The sequence below is a fragment of the Ruditapes philippinarum genome, unplaced genomic scaffold (genome assembly GCF_026571515.1).
Source record: "Ruditapes philippinarum isolate M1 unplaced genomic scaffold, ASM2657151v2 ctg3430_1_1_1_1, whole genome shotgun sequence".
Lineage (NCBI taxonomy): Eukaryota > Metazoa > Mollusca > Bivalvia > Venerida > Veneridae > Ruditapes > Ruditapes philippinarum.
The window spans coordinates 146,962-169,892 of record NW_026860251.1 but is presented as its reverse complement, the minus strand read 5'-3'; the positions used below and the strand labels follow the sequence as shown (position 1 = coordinate 169,892).

Genomic DNA, 22,931 nt, shown 5'->3' with positions numbered 1-22,931 from the left:
AGTGGGAGCATTCAGAGAAAAACACTTATCCCGTTTTCAGGCTTAAACCAGGCAATAAATCTATAAACTTTTTTTTACAATTACTATAGTCATTCTTTGGTGCAGTACATGATTTTTTAATACTCTTACCTTTCCTTATAATAAAATTGCATTTTACCTTCAAATCGACGAAAAAATGGTCCAAGTGGGAGCATTCAGCAGGTGCGCGATGACGTAGTGTCCTAATAGATCATTAAGGGGCCACAACTGTGCCAAAACAATTCAAGCAGAATATCAACTGGGCTTGGTGACAAAAAATCATGCGAAGTTTCAATGAAATCTCCCCATCGGCTTTGGTAATTGGTAATTACTATATGCCGGCTTCGGGGGGGGGGGGGGGGGGGGGGGGGGGGGGGGGAGGAGGCATAATCTTTTTTATTACTGTTTCATTTAAAAAATCGTTTGTATTATACACGAATTAAGGATTAACGAACCGGTCATGTACGACACTCACGTACCTCCATGTACTAAACCCCCATGCCTGAAAAAAAATATTGCCTGATCTTATCCGGAGATTGACGGAAATGGCCGAACATGCTCGACTGAAGGTAATAAATTTGTACCAGGAACCAGGTTTATAGTTTGCCTTTTTGAATTAATAATGATATGGTGAAAGAATGAATAATTAATGAAAATATAGTGTTTAGCTAAAGAAAAATGTTGAAGTGTGTGTTATTTTTAATGAAATACTTGGTTCTTCAAAAAAAAAAAAAAAAAATAACTAATGTTTTTTTCACAGATATATTTTACATTTACCTCGTTAAAATAGTACATTCAGTGTATATACATGAATACTCGTACATGTATATAAATATTTTTAAACATAACATCTTATCGCAATTTCTTTGACATGGCTATAAATCAGTTTGAAAATGTGTGTTTCTTTTTGCACAACGAGGGCCTGCATGTTGTAATCTCTTTAGTTATTATCCGTGTATATATTTTTATTTTTTCTCTCCGTCAGAATTCAGGTACATGACTGTATCTAGATTTTGTTAAATAATTTAAATCCACATAAGATACGGACTGTCAGGAAATGAAGAAGTTATTTCCCCGATAGTGCTTCAGAACTTTTTACCCCGGTTTCAATTTGCTACTTATTTATAATCGATAGTAGCTCGGGTAAACTATAAGGCAAATATCTATGACGCTGACTAAGTCAGAAATCAATACTCTGATCGATCATCTAGAACAGCAGGTTCTTAAACTATGCCGTATATATACGGCCTATTGTTATCAGAACTGGCGTTAATTCAATCAAAAATGACCCCTTGCTCAAATTAAACAAGAGAAAAACGCGAAAATTGTTAAAATTGGAGTAATATGGAGGTAAGTAACATTTCCTTCTCCACTTTTCTAATCAATTTAACTTTATTACAAGGATACTTGGTTATTTTAAGTCGATTATGTTTACAGATACCCGTGTTAATAATGCTTGTTTCGTAACATGTAATATGTTCTGAATTATATTCTTGACGCAATTGTTTTCTATCGTGATTTGAGTTTTTTTTCACAAAAGAGTACTTTTGTTTAATAAAAAATCACAAAATCATACATTATTTTTGACAAGTTTGACTACTACAAAAGAATTCTTCTAAATTCTATCAGACACTATTTACATAATACGATAGCATAATAAATTCATTAAAAGGTCCCAACACCGGAATAGAGGACAATCGGAAGATTTCGGCTACTTCAATAATATATTATCCGAAGCTTGACGGAAAGAGCCGAGATGATGCAATTGGAATAGAAAATAAGATGTTACTGTCGTCGTTATATCAATTATCAATACTTTATGTCATGTTATATTGTCCTTATTAAAGCATATAACCAAAAAAAAAATCAAGTAAAACACTTAAACTGGAAAGTTTGTTGCGAAAGGTAATGAAGAAATAAAATCTAAAATCGATTTGTGTGCGATTCTTATACAGATATCAGTGAACGCTTTTCATTTTGGGCTATTCTCCGCCCCCAAATAAAAAAAAACAAAACAAAACAAACAACAACAAAAAACCAAGACCACCTTCACCAATTTGTACACAATTTTCGGAAATATAAGCGCACTTCTGTCTTGTCTTGTAAAAACCCTCAGCGGAGTCCTTTTAACATTCGTATTTACAAATTTATAAGCAAGGATGCATGTATTTCTGATATTCATCGTGCCATTAAGCCAGTCACCAATGCACGTCTGAAATAATCATCCGTCTATAAAGTTATAAACCAATACAATCATATAGATCGATTGATATTACTTATTTCAGGTCTACGTTAATCAAATCGTCGTCGATATCTTTATGTTATATAATTTTAGATATATAAATACATACGTTGATAATAATAAAAACACGATCATAACAACAGCAGCAGGGATGGTGGTGATGATGATGATGATGTTGTTGTTGTTTTATTTTTATTATTATAATTATTAATTTTATTATTATTATTATTGTTATTATCAACTATAGATCTCTTGAATTTTAAGTATTTATAATGTACTAAAACAAAACGAATACTAAACAAACAAACGAGCGAGCGAGCGAACGAACGAACGAACGAACGAACGAACGAACAAACAAACAAACAAACAAACAAACAAACAAACAAACAAACAAACAAACAAACACACAATTAAAATGTAATCCCCTCCCTCCCTAAAACCAACCCCTAATAAAAAAAATCACCAATAAAACGCCCCTATCCCCTCCCCGCAAAAAGCCCTAACATATTAATGGTGTTATTCTAATGTAATTCTAACTAATGCATAAATATACATTTTGTAATTTGACGAGATGAGATTATTTTTTTATACCTCTATTTCGTTCTTTTGTCTCTAGTTTATGTTAGTTTATACTGTTATATCATTCCATATTAAGCAAAACCTGGTAACTAGATAAATAAACCATTGACTGCAGGTCGGATCCAATCAGATCATTGTTACAATCATGAATGGTACACGTATGTGATATAAATTACGTTGTTTTGTCATAGTTATAATAAATATTTAATGATTTAATGGTTCAATATACATGCGAATGTATTATAAAATGTAAATATTGGCAACGATGGTACGAAAATATAAGATATTAAGTCGATGGTGGTGGTTTCGGTAGTTTTTACCCGTTATCACGACAGTAAAAAAAATGGAAATCCCACGGAAGCATTAATCATGAAAAAATTGCAGACTCGGTTTGATTGAGTCAGTACCTGAGGGATAATGTATAAGTGCAACATCCCTCACGCCCGCTAGCACCGGCTTGAGCCGTACTCATTTCTTAACACTTAATAGTGCTGTCATCAATGATCCCGAAGGACCAGAAAAATACAACAACCCTGAAGTGAAGTACAGGGCAACTTTTTACACCTGCCACCTGCTGATGTGAAGTATAAAATTCTGGAAACAAAATGATCCCTCGGAAGCATTAATCACAACAAAATAACACGAACATTGCAGACTCGGTTTGATTGAGTTTGTACAAATTGAGTAAGCCACATTGAGTATACCAGAGCACAATTCAGCCACCACATCGTTCCTGGGCAGGCTGTCGAGCAGTTCACTAGAATAAGTTGCCTTCACTTCCGCAAGAAACTGATAACTTATGCACATGCCAGAGCAGAGGTACAGTGCGAATGACCATAGAGATGATTTCATGATCAATCACAACGAAAGTGACCTGCACCGTCCGGGAATCGAACCTGTGGCACCTGTCTAACAGTCGAACGCTCAACCTATTGAGCTAATCGGACGACTGCCACCCATCCTGACTCTCACTCATTAGGAAACATCCCCACAAAAAAAAAACACAACAAAAAAAAAAAAAAAAAAAAAAAAAAAAAAAAAAAAAAAAAAAAAAAAAACAACCCCCAAAAAAACAACAAAAAACACACCCCCCAAAAAAAAAAAAAAAAACTGCCACCAACACAAAATTAACAAGAAAGAAATGAACCGGTGATCAATGGCTGAGCTTTCAAGTTATATACTGTGAATATTTTATTTGAAGACCCGATCAGTTTCGACTGTTATCAGTATAATCTTTCATAAAATGGTATGAACATATCTAAATGGGTTCTATAAGAAATCGGTCTGATTGATGGCAACCCTTCCCTCATGTATACCCGCTGAAGTGTATAACGGACCGAGCAGATACCAATTAAGGGTAACTTCTCTTTCCTTGTTTCCGGTTGTCATTGACCGAAAATGACCGAGCTGAGTGAATGAGTTAATTCTATTATGGTACAGATGTATTGTTTACAAATATCAGTGTTGGGTTAGATAAATAAATAATATAATAATTTGCTAGGCAACACGCAACGCCATAATTATTACGCCTGATGTTTTTGCGCACAGATAAGCACACAATAAATTATTTATAGCCACTTTTCGCGTTTTAACTGCGTTAACTATTGGTTAACTTCATTGCACGGACTGCATTGCTTGTACAAACGGATTAATATCAAGAGATAACAAACGGGTGGAGTAATTTCAACGTCTGAGGTAATTGTGCACTTAATTTTCTAAATGTTTTTAGCTTTTTTCTTTCCGTGCGTCTGCCCATAATCCGCCTGGGCGACTACCCAAGTTCCGTTCTACTTTCATGGTACCGCAAAGAAGTAACTGGCTCTTAGTGTCTATTCTAGGAGAGGGATGGGGGAGTCACTCTTTTTTGAAAATTCCGCCCTATTTTTTCAGAGGCAGGGAAACAAATTTACATAGTGAAAAGAAGGAAAACGATAAACAAATGTAATAAATTCTCACTTTTCGATAAAAATCCCCCTTGTTTTTCGAATCCTTGAATAGACACAGGCCATGACAAACGAACATAATGGATTTGCGACCAGCAAGGATCCAGACCAGCCTGTATATTCGCGCAGTCTGATCAGGATCCATGCTGTTCGCTATCAGTTTCCTTACATGATATAGGGTTTGTAAGCAACAGCAATGGATCCTGATCAGACTGCGCGGTTGGGCAGGCTGGTGTGGATCCATGCTGGTCGCAAACGAATTATGTTGGTTTTGTCATGACGCGGCTCATTTATCCAATAGACACCATGATGCTTCAGTTGGATAAGAGGGGAATTCAAACTCCTGACTAAATGACACGGCTATAAGTGGTCCCGTGAATGCCATTTACTGCGTTTTTTCATCGATGCTTACGTTTAATAAATATGGGAAATTATGGGTCATTCTGTTTTCACTCTCTCTCGACATAGTTTTGAGTGTTGGTATTAATTATTTTTTGATACAAGAACAACGCTTGGCGCCTAAAACGGTTATTGTTTTTAGAATTTCTCCTACCTATTTGTATGACAAAAACGACATAAACTGTTTAAATATCAACAACACTTACCGCTTCAAACTGTTTTAGAATTTTGGCTATGCGTTTGTTAAATATATACAAATCTTTTTACGTCTTTTCGGTCCGCCCGCTTAGCTCAATAGGAAGTTATCCCGATGAGCAGGCAAGGCGTTATTTTTTTGTAACTTGATCTCTAATGCTTAGTTGTGCCTCATAGCTGATTCAAATTATGTTGAATAAGAACCCACTTACGGAGAAATTGGTAACTTCAGGAAAGCCAGTTCAAACTGCTGAAAAATGGCAAAAGGGTGTTAAAATCGATTGATGTCAAAAGCAGAAAAAGCGACCAAAAATACATTTTCTTTTCTTATTTTTTTAATCATACCGTTTCAATAATGTCTTGCAGATATTTCGCTGTTCATCTTTTAGACATGTTGCCGTTTATTCTTTTTATTTCATTTTCGTTTCGCGTTATGGGCGTTAAACAGACGTCATTTTTAGTTCAAGAAAATGACACAAAAATCGAAACTAGTATTTGTATTTTACCTGTTACCAGTTTGATTTACAATGCGGATCGATTGAACGTTTCCTCTTTTGTGAGACAATGCTTTGTCAATGGCAACCCTCATTATTTTATACAGCCTGTTGTTATATCAGATAGTCGAGGACACAATGTACTCAAATAAGCCAATGTCACGAGACAATAGCGTTTGTTAAAAGGTCATGTGACTTATTCAAATGAAAAAAAATAATCAAACTCTTATCAATTAGATTGTCAAACATTGTGAAACAAGGTTTTACAAGTTTAAAAACAGTGACATTTTAGTTTAATCAATACTGCATTATTATTGATGGTAAATGTACTTGTTTTCAATTTTAATGAACTTCGTTTGTCCCTCCGTACGTCCGTCTGTAACACATTCGTGTCCGCTCAATAACTTTTACACCGCTGATTTTCTTAAAAATAAATTGGTACAAATGATCACTATTATGAGAATATGTGCAGAGCACAATAATTGAATTGCTACCCCCAAGGTCAAGGTCACACTTAAAGGTCACGTGTTAAAAAGTCTATATTTCGTGTTTGCTCCATAACTTTTAAACCGCTGAAAAATATTTGATATAACTTGGCACAAATTATCATTTTTATAAGACTATGAGTAAAGCACAATAATTGGGTTGCTACCCCCAGGTCAAGGTCACACTTAAAGGTCCAGTGTTTAAAGTCTACATTTCGTGTCCGCTCCATAACATTTAAACAGCTGCAATGTTTTGATGTTTTACAGAAATTATCATTATTATGACATCATCTGCAGAGCACAACAATCAAGTCACTTCTGCCTTTCCGTCCGTAACACATTCGTGTGCGCTTCATAACTTTAAAACCGCTGAAATGTTTTTAAAAGAACTTGGCATAAGTGATCAACATTTTAAGACGATGTGCAGAGCATAATAAATGGGTTGCTACATCAAGGTCAAGGTCACACTTAAAGTTCAAGTGTTAAAATTCTACATTTCTTGTTTGTTCCATAACATTTAAACCGCTGCAATGTTCTTTAAATAACATAGCAGAAATAATCACGATTATAACGTCATATGCAGAGCACAACAATCAAGCTTTCCTTCCGTAACACTCGTGTGCGCTCCATTACTTTAAAACCGCTGAAAGTTTTTGAAAAGCTTGGCACAAGTGATTACAATTAAAAGATGATGTAAAGAGCGCAATAATTGGGTTGGGCTACCTCAAAGTCAATGTCACACTTTATGGTCAAGTGTTAAAGTACTCATGGTAAGGTCCGCTGCTTAACTTAAAAACAACTGAAACAGACTTTTGTGATGAGCAAATGTGCTTGTGATATGCATGACACAACATCAAGGTCTTGGTTGGTTTAGGGTCAAGAAATACACATTCATGTCCGCTGCCGAAGGCCACTTAGCTGCTTTCAGATTATTTCATGTATGTTTTGCAGTTAGTCATAGTTACTCAATGCTTTTATAACATGTACATGAATTAGGTGCGGAAAGCGACGAATGTGTGCGGAATTTAACGAGCGTTTGAGATATAAAATACCTTGACACATTCTGTGTTGATTAAGTATGCAATCGGTTCACCTAATGATTTATATTGACCTTCACTTACCTTGGATCTCAGCAGTATTGGTTTCCTGAAGCCATATTTCTGACATTAACCAAAGTGTCCTTAAATTTACAATAAATCTGTCTCCCGCTACTGTGACATTATTCGAATGACAGAGTTTTGAAATTACGGCATTCAGGGTATGGTGTAAAATGATTACCATTTCAATGAATTTCCGTTTTCATGCGTACAACGTGACCAAGATCACTTAATTTTCTAATAATCCGTCAGACGCTTGCTATGAATGCAGCAGACGACATCAATTTCCTGTTGATTAGAAATAATTAAAATCTGTCATATAATTACTTTGATATGGTGTTGATCAAACTCTATATATGCGGTTGAATGAATAAATTCTTTACATAGGGTGACCCAGGTTGTCGTCAAAGAATTCTACCTTTCTATTGAAATGTATCCATAGAGTACGGAAGCGTCCTGGTGCCACTTTAGCATGTGATAACTCCTACGTAGGAGATAAAAAAGGCTAATTAGTAGTTTATTATTCCTACGTAGGACTTTATAAGTGCTACGTAGGACTTTATAACTCTTATGTAGGAGATGAAAAAGCTTAATTAAGAGTTTAAAAGCCCTACGTAGACTTTGTAGCTCCTACGTAGGAGATAAAAAGCCTAATTAGGAGTTTATTTTATTTTTTTTTCTTCGTAGGACTTTATAAGTTATTAGGAGTTATAAACACCTATTTAGCATTTTTGTTATCTCCTACGTAGGAGTCATCATTTTTATAGAACATTAAATTGGCACCAGGACGCTTCCGTAATATAGCACACCAATGGCTAATCATATACTGAACTATGATTGAATACTCATACATACTGACACAAGACTGACTAATTATTCATACTGAAGCAGGACTGACTTATCATTCATACTGACGCAGGACTAACTAATTATTCATACTTACGCAAGAAGGGCTAATCATTCATACTGACTCAGGACTGCCTAAATCAATCATTCATACTGACACTGGATTGACTTGTGAAAAAGTTATCCACTATACAGTGTTATAATGTTACTGGACTAAACATTTCTAGTAATAGACGTTATACTAACGCTTGACTTACATAATATGTATACACTCTTTTACTGATCAACACTGTGTAGAATCTGTGTTGCATCGGTTAACAATAACTTTGTTGCATGGGTAAATCGTAAATGCATGGGTAAATCGTAAATGTGTTGCATGGGTAAAACGTAAATGTGTTGCATCGGTAAACCGTAAGTGTATTGCAGGGGTTAACCGTAATTGTGTTGCAGCGGTTAACCGTAACTGTTATGCAGGGGTTAACAGTAATTGTGTCAAATATTGTAAAAGTACATGCTTATCGTGGCTTAAGTGAGCATCAACAAACGCAAATACATGTGTATTAGACAAACATTAACTGTGTCAACATTGTGAAGTCGTTCGGAGATACGATAAATAATTGCTAAATCATAGAATGGATTAGTATTGTCCTGGGAATTAAGTGTGGCACTTGATCATATATTATTAATACACTATTGTTTGCTCTTTTTCTAGACTTTGATTTATTAATGGTAACGGGACTTTAACGGTTGTTGTTAAAGATGCATGCCTAAAATAGTTCAAGAAAATCAAACTTGTGAAAATATACTATAATTTAAGGAATAATAAGAAGATTTAAGATTTAGGTAATACTTTACACGTTATGTTCGATTAATGAATGATTTTGCAGTATTTATCACCATATTTCTTCCGTGTGACTAACGCAGTAAGGGCAATGTTTGCATATTTTGACGTCTTTTTGGTAATTTACGTGGATTTTAAGTGCTGTATACAATGATAGAAATTTACTTTATAATATTTTACTTTTAAATACATTATTTTTTTTAATTTTATTGAAAATTGGCATGACTCGGAGACAATCGCAACCCTTTCCGTTCATTTGTAGAACTATATCTACTTTCAATCTGTATTAACTCCGAGGTTATTATGAATAATAACAAAGGACGTTCCGATTGGACTCGAAGGCATGCCGCTTTAAGCACAGACTCTTGGGTGTTAGATCCTGTCCTCAACGTGATACACCCCTGTAACCACTCGATCAAAAATCTTTTAATATTTAAACAGGAATTGGACATCAGTTACAACGATAAAACTGGTTTTCAAACAAAGTCACTCTTTAAAATAGAACATTACTCGATCAAATGAAGAGCTTTATATTAGTTTACAGTTGTGTATGCCAAACTAAATTTGCTTGAATTCGGTCAATTGTGTGACACTTTTGTTAGATCAAAGATTCTCTGTGGTCATGTTGACAAATATCTACATGATCATATCAAGATTTTGTTAATATATAAGCCGCACAAGTTCTTGGACATACCACAATTTCGCCACACTAGTCCCCTTCTTAAAGCTTTCGTTGATATCGAGCAAAGAATATTCGTACAGTCTGGCTAGTTTTTAGACACTAGATAGTAAGAAAGTATTAAGACTAAGAAAGTGAAAGACTTGATGGTATACGGTATTTTTTCATACATGTATAAATTGTTTGAAAACCAGTTTTATCGTTGTAAAAGATGTCCAATTCGTTTTTAAATATTGAAATATTTTTGATAGAGTGTTAACAGGGGCGTATCCTGTTGGGGGGGGGGGGGTGGCAGGGTGTGACCCCAAGCGTATGTGATGTTTTCAACTGATTACTAGTGTCTTGAAAAGTGACTGATTATGAGTTTGCGGCCCGCTGAACACAAGTACGTGCAAAAACTGAAACAATGACGTAACATCTTACGTCATCGAACAGTAAAAAACAGTAATTGAAGAGAAAGTAGGTTTTAAGCATGAATCGCATGATATTGTCATGATCACTTTGTACAAACGAAGTTTTATTGAAATTTAAAGAAAATAAATAAATGCTACAGTTTCATTCCGTTAAAAAATAGCGTGCTTCTTGATTATGGTGGACTTTGTATACATTTACATATAGATCTAAAAGAAGCAACTCTGCAGTTCTAAGTTACTGTACAAACTCCGCACATGGATTTGATTGGCTACGCTCTGTGTATCGAAGCAAAGTCTTAGTTTGGTTACTGTACATTACAATATAAATATACAGACAGGAATTTCAACGAAAGAAATTTTAATATCAAAGTTATTTTTGAAAAATGCTTCATTAGGACTACCCACAGGTGCTAGTGGCATTGATTTGACCTAATTAAAATGTGTTTGACCTTGTTAAAAAAAAAGAAAAAAAGACCTAAAATGTGTTTGACTTTGTTATTTATACAATAAAATATCAATATATTAAAAAAAAAATTTTTTTTTTTAAAAATTTTTTCACTGTTATATTATTATTGATAATAATTGTCAATAATAATATAACAGTGAAAAAAATTTAAAAAAATTTTTTTTTTTTTAATATATTGATATTTTATTGTATAAATAACAAAGTCAAACACATTTTAGGTCTTTTTTTTTTTTTTTTTTTTTTAACAAGGTCAAACACATTTTAATTAGGTCAAATCAATGCCACTAGCACCTGTGGGACTACCATGTGTGTTAAAGACATAAATACACGTCATAGACGGATCGGAAAGTGATAACCGGCCCTGAAATTAATAATGCTAAGATTAATCCTGTCGTGTATTAATATCTTAATGTTGCAATCGTATGATTTTTAAATTAATTTAATTTCAGGACATGGAAAATGAGCCGGCAATAGTGGAGTCTCCAGTAGAACCACTGCGCTTGAAGGTATCCACGCTGGTTTTCGATGCTTTAGAGGAAATGTACTTCGCCGGAAGACATAGCGATGTTGAGGTCATAGTACAGAACAAATCCTTCCGCTGCCATAAAGTAGTTCTTGCTTCCGTTTCACAGTATTTTGATGCTATGTTTCTGTCGGGAATGAGAGAATGCTACGACGGCGTTGTTCACCTGCAAGAGATTGAAAGTTCTACTTTTGTTGATATTCTTGATTTCATTTACTCTGGAAAACTAAACATTTGTACGGAGAATGCAGAGGATTTACTGCGCGCGTCGACTCTGTTTCAAATCAAAGTTCTGCATAAAAAATGCGAGGAGTTTCTGATTGGTCACGTGGCCACTGAAAACTGTATAGGTGCGTGGAGATTGGATAAAACGCACGAGTGTAAAGAACTGGCCAAGAAAGCTTGGTATGTGATCCTTGAAAACTTTACAGATGTGTGTCAAACTGAAGATTTTAATGTCTTGGACGCAGAAGAAATGTTTGAAATAATCAACGACGATGACTTACAAGTTACAAATGAAGAAATTGTTTGCGATTCTGTTTTCCGATGGTATCGATTTGATCCGGAAAAACGAGAGGAACATACGTCGAAACTGTTCGAGCATCTCCGATTACCACTTTTAAGTTCCGAATATCTCTTGCACGAAGTAGAACCGATGGAACTTGTCGTCAACAATCAAAAGTGTCGCGATATCGTACGAGAGGCAATTAGTTACCAGATGTATCCATCAAGAAGACCGGATTTTAATTCTCCTCGTGTCACATTTAGGAGGTATGCCAACATGGAGGAAGTTCTTGTAGTAATTGGCGGATATAACGCTTCTAATGAGAGGGTGGCAGATGTTCTTGCCTATAGTTTTGCACGAAAAACTTGGTTCCAACTAATGTCATTGCCATGGAAATTAGGTCGCGAGTTTTCTGTATGCGTTTTTGGGAACGATATTTTCGTGTCAGGTGGATCCCAGAAACTCGATTCGTTACTCCAATTTCGATCCGAGACCAATGAGTGGGTACGCTGCACAAACATGATTCAGGGGCGCAGACGACACGCAATGGTTGCATTAGGTGAATCCCTCTTTGTTCTTGGAGGCTATGACGACAATCAAAAAGAAGAATCAAGCAGAAACGCTTTCTGATATTGGTGAATACGCAATTAGCTCCCACACATGGTCACACACTGGGGATCTTGTAACTGCTGTACGATCAACGACAGCAGCTGTTAGTTAAGAAAAGATATTTATATTCGGTGGTCTGCTAGCAGATGAAAAAGAAACAAACATTGTCCAGTGTTTTGATACTCGTTTGAAAACTTGTTTCCGTGTTGAGGACTTGCCTTATGCTTGTAAACTAAGTCGAGCTGTCGTTTGTGATAAACGGGTATTTGTCGTCTGCACAGATGGAAACATTCTTGGACTAACCGAAGATGGCGCTAGCAAACCGGTCGCAAGAATAAAACATTTCAATCGCAGGCGATTTGGAGCTATACACCACAAAGGGAATATCCTTTTAATCGGCGGGGAATGCGGTGCAGAAGTCTTTAGAGATATATTTACATTTAACCCAGACACGGAAAAATCGTGCACTATTGCAAGGAAAAATGTTCCATCACGTGCGAACTTTGCGGGCCTAAAACTGATTCTTCATAAAAAGTTTCTTAAATATGACATCAAATTTGATTCTGGAAAGGTGTCTAACCCGACCGCAACACAGTCTAGCTGATTTAAAAATGAAAGTGTCTATAAAAACCGCAACAGTGTGCAGATGAAATGCAACACAGTCCAGTTGAAATAGAAGAATGATTTAAAAATGAAAGAATTTATCAAATCCGCAACACAGTCAAGCTAAAATAGCAGTGGTTAAAAAGGAAAGAGTTTATAAAAACCGCAATACAGTCAGAATGATTTACAAATAAAAGTGTCTATAAAATGCAGTGGAAATCGGTGTCTTATTACGAGTTCGTAACATGTATTACGAGTTCGTAACATGTATAAAACAACATATTTTTGCTTGATTTAGTTTTTGATCTTAGTTTATATTTCAAAAAGTTCTCAAATGAAACTCCTTATTTTAAAACATTAATTGTTTTCTTTTGAAAATATTATTGGACAGATAACTCATGCATACATACTGGCATATTCAGTTAAAAAGATCAGTAAGTATGTCACAAATAGATGATGATTTTTTTAAATTTTAAACTATATAATATTTTATGGATGTTTAATTTACGCTTTATTGTATTACATTTGTTTAAAGCTGCATGTCCCCAGGTTGGCAAAACTATTTCAAGAAAATCAACCTTGAGAAAAAATGTACTAAAGTGCCATGAAAAGTAAAAAAAATATATTCACAATTCAAGAATTAATTTACATGTAATATGCAATTAATAACTGATTTTGCAGTTTTTATCACCATGCTTCAACTGTGCGACTACACATCTATAGCTTTTTGTGGTTTGATCTATTTTTTGTATGTTTTTTTTTTAAAGATTTATTGATTTTTTGTTGACGTGACAGTATTTTACTTTTTAAAAATAATTTTCACGAAAATTTACATAAATATGGAGGCATGTTGCCTTTATATGTAAAATTCTGAGAAATTTGCAGGAATTTTGGTACATATTATTATTTGGCGATTGTTACTTTATCTTACTTTACAATGTTTCTTTTCTTTGGATTTACATCAAACATTAAAAATGAACTGCATTTTACTTAAGCATTTATTTAGATACAATTCTGAGGTATATTCCTTTGTTATTATACTACGGGTTCTATAACACCGCGGGTTCTAGGAAATTATACTGTATGTTTAATGGTACCATGGGTTCTACAATAACACGGGTTCTATAATATCATACTGTAGGTTTAATGGTACCGCGAGTTCTACAATAACACGGGTTCTATAATATCATACTGTAGGTTTAATGGTACCGCGAGTTCTACAATAACACGGGTTCTATAATATCATACTGTAGGTTTAATGGTACCGCGAGTTCTACAATAACACGGGTTCTATAATATCATACTGTAGGTTTAATGGTACCATGAGTTCTACAATAACACAGGTTCTATAATATCATACTGTAGGTTTAATGGTACCATGAGTTCTACAATAACACGGGTTCTATAATATCATACTGTAGGTTTAATGATACCGCGAGTTCTACAATACCACGGGTTCTATGATATCATACCGTAGGTTTAATGGTACCGCGAGTTCTACAAGAACACGGGTTCTATAATATCATACTGTAGGTTTAATGATACCGCGAGTTCTATAATAACACGGGTTCTATAATATCATACTGTAGGTTTAATGGTACCGCGAGTTCTACAATAACACAGGTTCTATAATATCATACTGTAGGTTTAATGATACCGCGAGTTCTACAATAACACGGGTTCTATAATATCATACTGTAGGTTTAATGGTACCGCGAGTTCTACAATAACACGGGTTCTATAATATCATACTGTAGGTTTAATGGTACCGCGAGTTCTACAATAACACGGGTTCTATAATATCATACTGTAGGTTTAATGGTACCATGGGTTCTACAATAACACGGGTTCTATGATATCATACTGTAGGTTTAATGGTACCGCGAGTTCTACAATAACACGGGTTCTATGATATCATACCGTAGGTTTAATGGTACCGCGAGTTCTACAATAACACGGGTTCTATGATATCATACCGTAGGTTTAATGATACAAGGATGTCTACAATATCACGGGCTCTGTGACGTAACGTGTTCAATAATACCATGGGTTCTTTGATACCACGGGCTCAATGATACCACGGATACTATGCAATAACAGGTTCAATGAAACCTTGGGTTCTATGATACAACGATTTATATGATATCACGGGTTCTTTAAGAATGGTTTTATGATACCACGGGTTCTATGAGATTAATAATATATGTCAGATGTTCCAATTCTGATCGGAATATCCTACCCGAGGTGATTTCCCTTATCAGATAGTCGAGGACACAATGTTCTCAAATTAGCCGATTTCACGAGACAATAGCGTTTGTTTAAATGTCATGTGACTCATTCAAATGGAATAAAATTAAACTCAAAGTGACAGGGTGAGCTTTTGTGATCGCTTTTCGTCCGGCGTCCGTCCGTCGTCCGTCCGTCGTTCGTCCGTAAGCTTCAAATGACATCTCCTCATAAACCACTAAGCCAATTTCATCCAAACTTCACAGGAATGTTCCTTTGGTGGTCACCTTTAAAAATTGTTCAAAGAATTTAATTCTATGCATAACTCTGGGTGCCATGGCAACCGAAAGAAAAAACCTTTAAATATCTTCTTTAAAAGAACCCAAAGAGCTAGAGCTTAGATATTTGGCATGAAACATCTTCTTATGAGTGTCTACCAAGTTTGTTCAAATAAAAGCCCTGGGGTCAAAATTGGCTCCGCCCCAGGGGGTCATTGATTTTCCCTATATGCATATAGTAAAAACTTAAAAAATCTTCTTTTAAAGAACTCAAAGCGCTAGAGCTAAGATATTTAGCATGAAACATGTTCTAATGGGTGTCTACTAAGTTTGTTCAAATAAAAGCCCTGGGGTCAAAATTGGAACTGTCCCGGGGGTCATTGATTTTCCTTATATGTGTATAGCAAAAGCTTAAAAAACCTCTTTGAAAAAATCCCAAATAGCTAGAGTTTAGATATTAAGCATGAAACATCTTCTAGCGAGTGTCTACAAAGTATGTTCAAATTAAAGCCCTAGGGTCAAAATTGGCCCTGTCCCGGGGGTCATTGATTTCCTTATATGTGTATAGCAAAAACTTAAAAATCTTCTTTGAAAAAAACCAAATAGCTAGAGTTAGATAAGCATGAAACATCTTCTAATAAGTGTCTACAAAGTGTGTTCAAATAAAAGCCCTTGGGTCAAAACTGCCCCCCCCCCCCCCCAGGGGTGTCTTTGTTTTTAACTATATGTGTATAGTAAAAACTTAAAAAATCTTCTTTAAAAAAACCCAATGAGCTAGAGCTTAGATGTTTAGCATGAAACATCTTCTTATGGGTGTCTACCAAGTGTGTTCAAATAAAAGCCCTTGGGTTAAAATTTACTCTGCAGGGGGGAGGAGTTCATTGTTTTTCCTTATATGTGTATAGCAAAAACTTAACATCATGAAACATCTTCTAATGGGTGTCTTAATTCCAAGTTTGTTCAAATAAAAGCCCTGGGGTTTAAACTGGCCCCGCTTCGGGGGCCTATATACAGGTGAGCGACCTCAGGGCCATCATGGCCCTCTTGTTTTTAATTTTGAATCCCCTTCCGCAAAGAGGAGAATAAAGAAATGGCCTCCGTCTGTCCGTCCGTACATCAGTCCGTCCGTAACACTTTGGTGTCCGCTCCATAACTTTTTTACACCTCTGATTTTTTTTAATAACTTGGTACAAATGATCACTATTATGAGAATATGTGCAGAGCACAATAATTGAATTGCTACCCCCAAGGTCAAGGTCACACTTAAAGGTCACGTGTTAAAAAGTCTATATTTCGTGTTTGCTCCATAACTTTTAAACCGCTGAAAAATATTTGATATAACTTGGCACAAATTATCATTTTTATAAGACTATGAGTAAAGCACAATAATTGGGTTGCTACCCCCAGGTCAAGATCACACTTAAAGGTCCAGTGTTTAAAGTCTACATTTCGTGTAAAGTCCTCATTTTCCTGTCCGCTGCTTAACTTAAAAACAACTGAAACAGACTTTTGTGATGAGCAAATGTGCTTGTGATATGCATGACACAACATCAAGGTCTTGGTTGGTTTAGGGTCAAGAAATACACATTCATGTCCGCTGCCGAAGGCCACTTAGCTGCTTTCAGATTATTTCATGTATGTTTTGCAGTTAGTCATAGTTACTAAATGCTTTTATAACATGTACATGAATTAGGTGCGGAAAGCGACGAATGTGTGCGGAATTTAACGAGCGTTTGAAATATAAAATACCTTGACACATTCTGTGTTGATTAAGTATGCAATCGGTTCACCTAATGATTTATATTGACCTTCACTTACCTTGGATCTCAGCAGTATTGGTTTCCTGAAGCCATATTTCTGACATTAACCAAAGTGTCCTTAAATTTACAATAAATCTGACTCCCGCTACTGTGACATTATTCGAATGACAGAGTTTTGAAATTACGGCATTCAGGGTATGGTCTAAAATGATTACCATTTCAATGAATTTCCGTTTTCATGCGTACAACGTGACCAAGATCACTTAATTTTCTAAATAATCCGTAGACGCTTGCTATGCATGCAGCAGACGACATCGATTTCCTGTTGATTAGAAATAATTAAAATCTGTCATATTATTACTTTAATATGGTGTTGATCAAACGCTATATATGCGGTTGAATGAATAAATTCTTTACATAGGGTGACACAGATTGTCATCAAAGAAATCTACCTTTCTATTGAAATATATCCATACAGTGAGGAAGCGTCCTGGTGCCAATTTAGCATGTGATAACTCCTTTGTCGGAGATAAAAAAGGCTAATTAGTAGTTTATAATTCCTACGCAGGACTTTATAAGTGCTACGTAGGACTTTATAACTCTTATGTAGGAGATAAAAAAGCTTAATGAAGAGTTAAAAAGCCCTACGTAGACTTTGTAACTCCTACGTAGGAGATAAAAAGCCTAATTAGGAGTTTATTTTATTTTTTTTTCTTCGTAGGACTTTATAAGTTATTAAGGAGTTTTATAAACAGCTTATTTTCGCAATTTTTTGTTAAATTGCTCCTACTCGTTTTAAGGAGTCATCATTTTTATTAGAAAACATTAAATTTTGGGCACCAAGGACCCGCTTTTCCCGTAATAAATATACAACAATGGCTAATCATAATACTGAAACTTATAAATTGAATACCCTCAATAACATACTGACAAAAGACTGATCAATATTCAATACTGAGGCAGGACTAAACTAAATTTAATTCATACTTTCGGCAAGAAAGGGCTAATCATTTCATTAACTGAAACTCAGGACTGGCCTAAATCAATCATTCAAATACTGACACTGGATTGACCTTTGGTGGAAAAGTTTATCCACTATACAGTTTTATAATGTTACTGGACCTAAGAATTTTTTCTAGTAAAATAGACGTTATACTAAGCTTGACTTTACCATAAATACGTATACACTCCTTTTTACTGATCAACACTGTGTAGAATCTGTGTTGCATCGGTTAACAATAACTTTGTTGTGTTGCATGGGTAAATCGTAAATGTGTTGCATGGTTAAAACGTAAATGTGTTGCATCGGTAAACCGTAAGTGTATTGCAGGGGTTAACCGTAATTGTGTTTCAGCGGTTAACCGTAACTGTTATGCAGGGGTTAACAGTAACTGTGTCAAATATTGTAAAAGTGCACTGTACATGCTTACCGTTGCTTAAGTGAGCATCAACAAACGCAAATACATGTGTATTAGACAAACATTAACTGTGTCAACATTGTGAAGTCGTTCGAGAAATAACGATAAATAATTGCTAAATCATAGAATGGATTAGTATTGTCCTGGGAATTAAGTGTGGCACTTGATCATATATATTATTAACACATTGTTTGCTCTTTTTCTAGACTTTGATTTATTAATGGTAACGGGACTTAACGGTTGTTGTTAAAGATGCATGCCTAAAATAGTTCAAGAAAATCAAACTTGTGAAAATATACTATTATTTAAGGAATAATAAGAAGATTTAAGATTTAGGTAATACTTTACACGTTATGTTCGATTAATGAATGATTTTGCATTATTTATCACCATAGAATTTCTTCTGTGTGACTAACGCAGTAAGGGCAATTTTTGCATATTTTGACGTCTTTTTGGTAAATTACGTGGATTGTAAGTGTCGTATGCAATGTTAAAATTACTTCACAATATCGTCACATGATGATTTAGAAATAATATCTGCGGTGTTTATCGGCTATTTAACGTTTTGATGCGTGGGAATTGACCGCGAAGGCGGTAGGCCTGAATGGTTATTTTTTTCGCATCAAGTGTTAAATAGCCGATAAACACCGCTCAGACCGATATCATTTCGATTCTAAAACGATAAAATAAAGAAGATCACTTATCTTATTTTTTCAAGCGGAAATAACTTCCGGTGCCGATTTTCGTATAACGCTATATGATTTTCGCACCCTACTGTTGCTAAGATATAGAAATTATTAAAAAAAGAAAGAAAAAAATAACAAAAAACGTTATTTTATCAAGTTTTCAATAGATCTTGCTACCTTTTTCATATTGAAATACAGTGCGGTAAATGGAGATAAAAGGTCTCTCAGCTAAGATACAACAAATAAAAGCCCGTCAAGAGAACTCAGGAACACACTAACTAACTAATTAACTAACTTATTAACTAAAAACCAACTAACTAATTAACGTTCTTACTAACTAACTAAACTTGCTAATAATCATACTTTAAATTAATCAACATCCTGTTAAATAAATCATTTATTATTGTGGAAAAATTTAGAAAGTATTGAAGAGTAGATGGATTTCGTGAGCATGACGTCTATTAAAAAGTATCTTGCAAACAGAAATATTTTTAATAAACAAAAAATGTTTTACTCTTTCCTAGATACTGTAGCACAAAAGCGCTGAAAATTGTTTCCTTGAACGGCTTTCAGCGTTATTCATTCTTGCCGATGAATGGCTGTCGATATTATCATTAAAAAGAGGCGAACGGCTGATGACGTTACTAATATTGTGATGGCACTTGTCGAAACGTTTAACGAAATCGTAAAATGAATAAAAAGAAATTTTTATCATGAAGAAAATATAAGATTTTGTGACCCGCATCTCATCGGATAGTTGTGGTTATTTGCAGTCCCAAAATTTCTCATGAGGTAAAAAAGCTTTGCAAGGGGGCCAGAAAATTTGTTTTGGCATACTCCTTTTTGGATGTTTGACTTATAATTTCCCCTTAAAACCCTTTGAATTTTTAACTTGGGAAAAGCAGGGATACGTTAAAAAAAAAAATGAAATTTTCTTTTACCCCCGTCAATTGTTTTTTCGTTTGGCCGCCGAAAATTTTAAAAATTAAAACCCCTGGTTTCCAAACTGTCCCGACGTTTTTAACTTTTGGCTGTCTGCCCAATTTTGATTTGGGGAACGGTGGGGGCCCCTTTTGGGGGGTTTAGATCAATGTCCCAACGCGAAAAACCGGCCCCCCAAAAAAGTAAAAACACTCGATCAAAAAATTCCCTTTTAAATTAATTTTAAACAGGAATTGGGGTAATTTAAACACCAAAAAAATTAAAAACTGGTTTTTTTCCCCCAAAACAAAGGTTTCAAAAAAAAAAAAAAAATTTTTTTTTTTTAAAAATAAGGAAAAAAAATTACTCCCAAAACAAAAATTTAAAAAATTTATATTACAGTTGTGTATGCCAAAACTAAATTTGCTTGAAATTTCGGTCAATTGTGGCATTTTTGTTAGATCAAAGATTCTCTGTGGTTATGTTGACAAATTGAGGGCGTTCGGTTGTCAAAATTCCAGACATGCAATGTGTTCTTTTGAAAACTACTTTGAAAATGTGAATGTGTATGTCTTAGCATTTTTGATTTATATTCGTGCAAAGCAATTGATATGTCTCTGAATCCTATCTTTTAATTGAAGGCACCCGCTTTTTGAAATAACAAGTTTACCTGTAGATCTTAACAACTGAATGAACATGGAAAACAAGAATAAATTTACAAGTTAGTATCTTCCATTGCATATAATAAATACGCAAGTTTGCACACCTATAGATATCTATCTGTACCTGAATATACAAATGAAAATATAAAACTCGATTACAGAAAATAGAGTTTAAGAAAACGTGCTTCCAGTTGTAGAACTACAAGAGTACGTTAACACAGTAACATGTTTAAAATGACAAAAGTAGATTCTCAAAGTTGAAAGATTTTAAGTCATGCATGACGCCCCGCCCCTCTTTGAGTATTTACGAACTTCTATTGCGGACAGGTATTGAACCCGGCGCCTATTTCTAAATAAACCTGAGGAAAACACGCCGTATTCTTCCTTACATATCTTTTGTTGCATTTGTTACAAAAGTTTTATCACTAGCTAAATCACCTGAAAATTGCTAATTTTACTATTCATTTATACAAAATAATTAAGATAACTTATGCACTTACTTACTATTTAACCTCGTGTTTTCCTGAGAAACATCGGCAATTTGGAAATTTTAAGGGGAAAAAAGACCAACTTTAAGCGATTAATTTTACTCATAATCTAAAGACCTGCCACTATATGTATTGGTATCATTGAAAAAATGTGTAAGTACAAATTTCAATTTAAACAAAATCAATAGATGCGAGTTATTGAAAAAATAGGATTTTAAAGCGGCCACTGAGATTTCCTTTCCGAAATCCAGAAAGTACTTATCCGTACAACATTTGTGCAATCTTTGATAAGGTATTTTCAGTATGAATAAATACTTATTTTAATCAGCGTCTTAACTTTCATTCTATATTCATTTTCTAATAACAATAAGTTGGAAAAAAAATTCTACATAATTAATTTTTATTTTTAAGGCATCACTAGAAAGTTCATGAATAATTCTTTCATTTGACACCAAAATTATTAAAATTGGTAAAGAAGCTTAAAGAAAATAAAAAAAGCTTGTTTTTTTATTGAATTTCAGAGTGTGGTTTTCAGAAAGTAACATGATAAACTTTGAAACGAACATTTTAATACTTCTTCTTGATTCATTTTTATATTTAGGCATTTCATAATTATAGACTATAAAACTTATGATGAACCCTTTTATTTTAATCCAAAATTAACAAAATTGATTAAGAAATTAAAAAAGAAGTTTGGAGGGGGCGCCGTGTTTTTCTTACCGATTTGAGAGTGTGATTTTTCAGAGGAAAAATGATAAATTTTGACCCAAAAATTTTAAAACATCTATTTGATTCATTTTTTTCTGAGGCATTCATAGAAAGCTTAAGGAGTAATCTTTCATTTGGTACAATTTATTTATATAAAAAGTTACGAGGGAAGCCTTTTTCCTTCACTTTGGGAGAGGCGCCGGATTCTATACCTGTCTGTACATTTCCGTAACAGAAACTAATAAATACTAAAAAAGGGGCGGGGAGTCATGCATGACTTAAAATCGTTTAACTGTGTGAATATACCTTTGTCATTCTAAACATGTTACTGTGTAAACGTACTCTTGTAGTTCTAACTGGAATACGTTTTTTTAAACTCTATTTTCTGTATTCGAGTTATGCGCTTCTTTTATATATATCTCAGGTACAGATATATATCTATAAGTTTTCAAACTTGCTTATGTATTATATGCAATGGAAGATACGAACTTGTAAATTTGTTCTTGTTTTCCATGTTCAATCAGTTGATAAGATATATAGATGAAAACATGTTATTTAAAAGCGGGTGCCTTCAATTAAAAGATTAGATGAAGAGGCATATCATTTGCTGTGCACGAATACAATAAAAAATGCTAGACATACACGTTCGCATTTTAAAAAGGCGTTTTCAAAATGAACAGTTTACATGTCTGGAATTTTGGCAACGAACGCCCTCCATAGACAAATATCTACATGATCATATCAAGCCGAACAAGTTCTTAGACATACCACAATTTTGCACTAGATCTAGTCCCCTTCTTATAGCTTTCGTTGATATCGAGCAAAGAATATTCATACAGTCTGGCTA

At 34.5% G+C, this 22,931-nt stretch overlaps 1 pseudogene; it reads left to right on the top strand.

Annotated features, from left to right (window-relative positions):
* The first annotated feature begins 1,125 nt into the window (after positions 1-1,125).
* On the top strand, positions 1,126-13,149 carry LOC132759395 (kelch-like protein 24; annotated as a pseudogene).
* Positions 13,150-22,931: the final 9,782 nt, after the last annotated feature.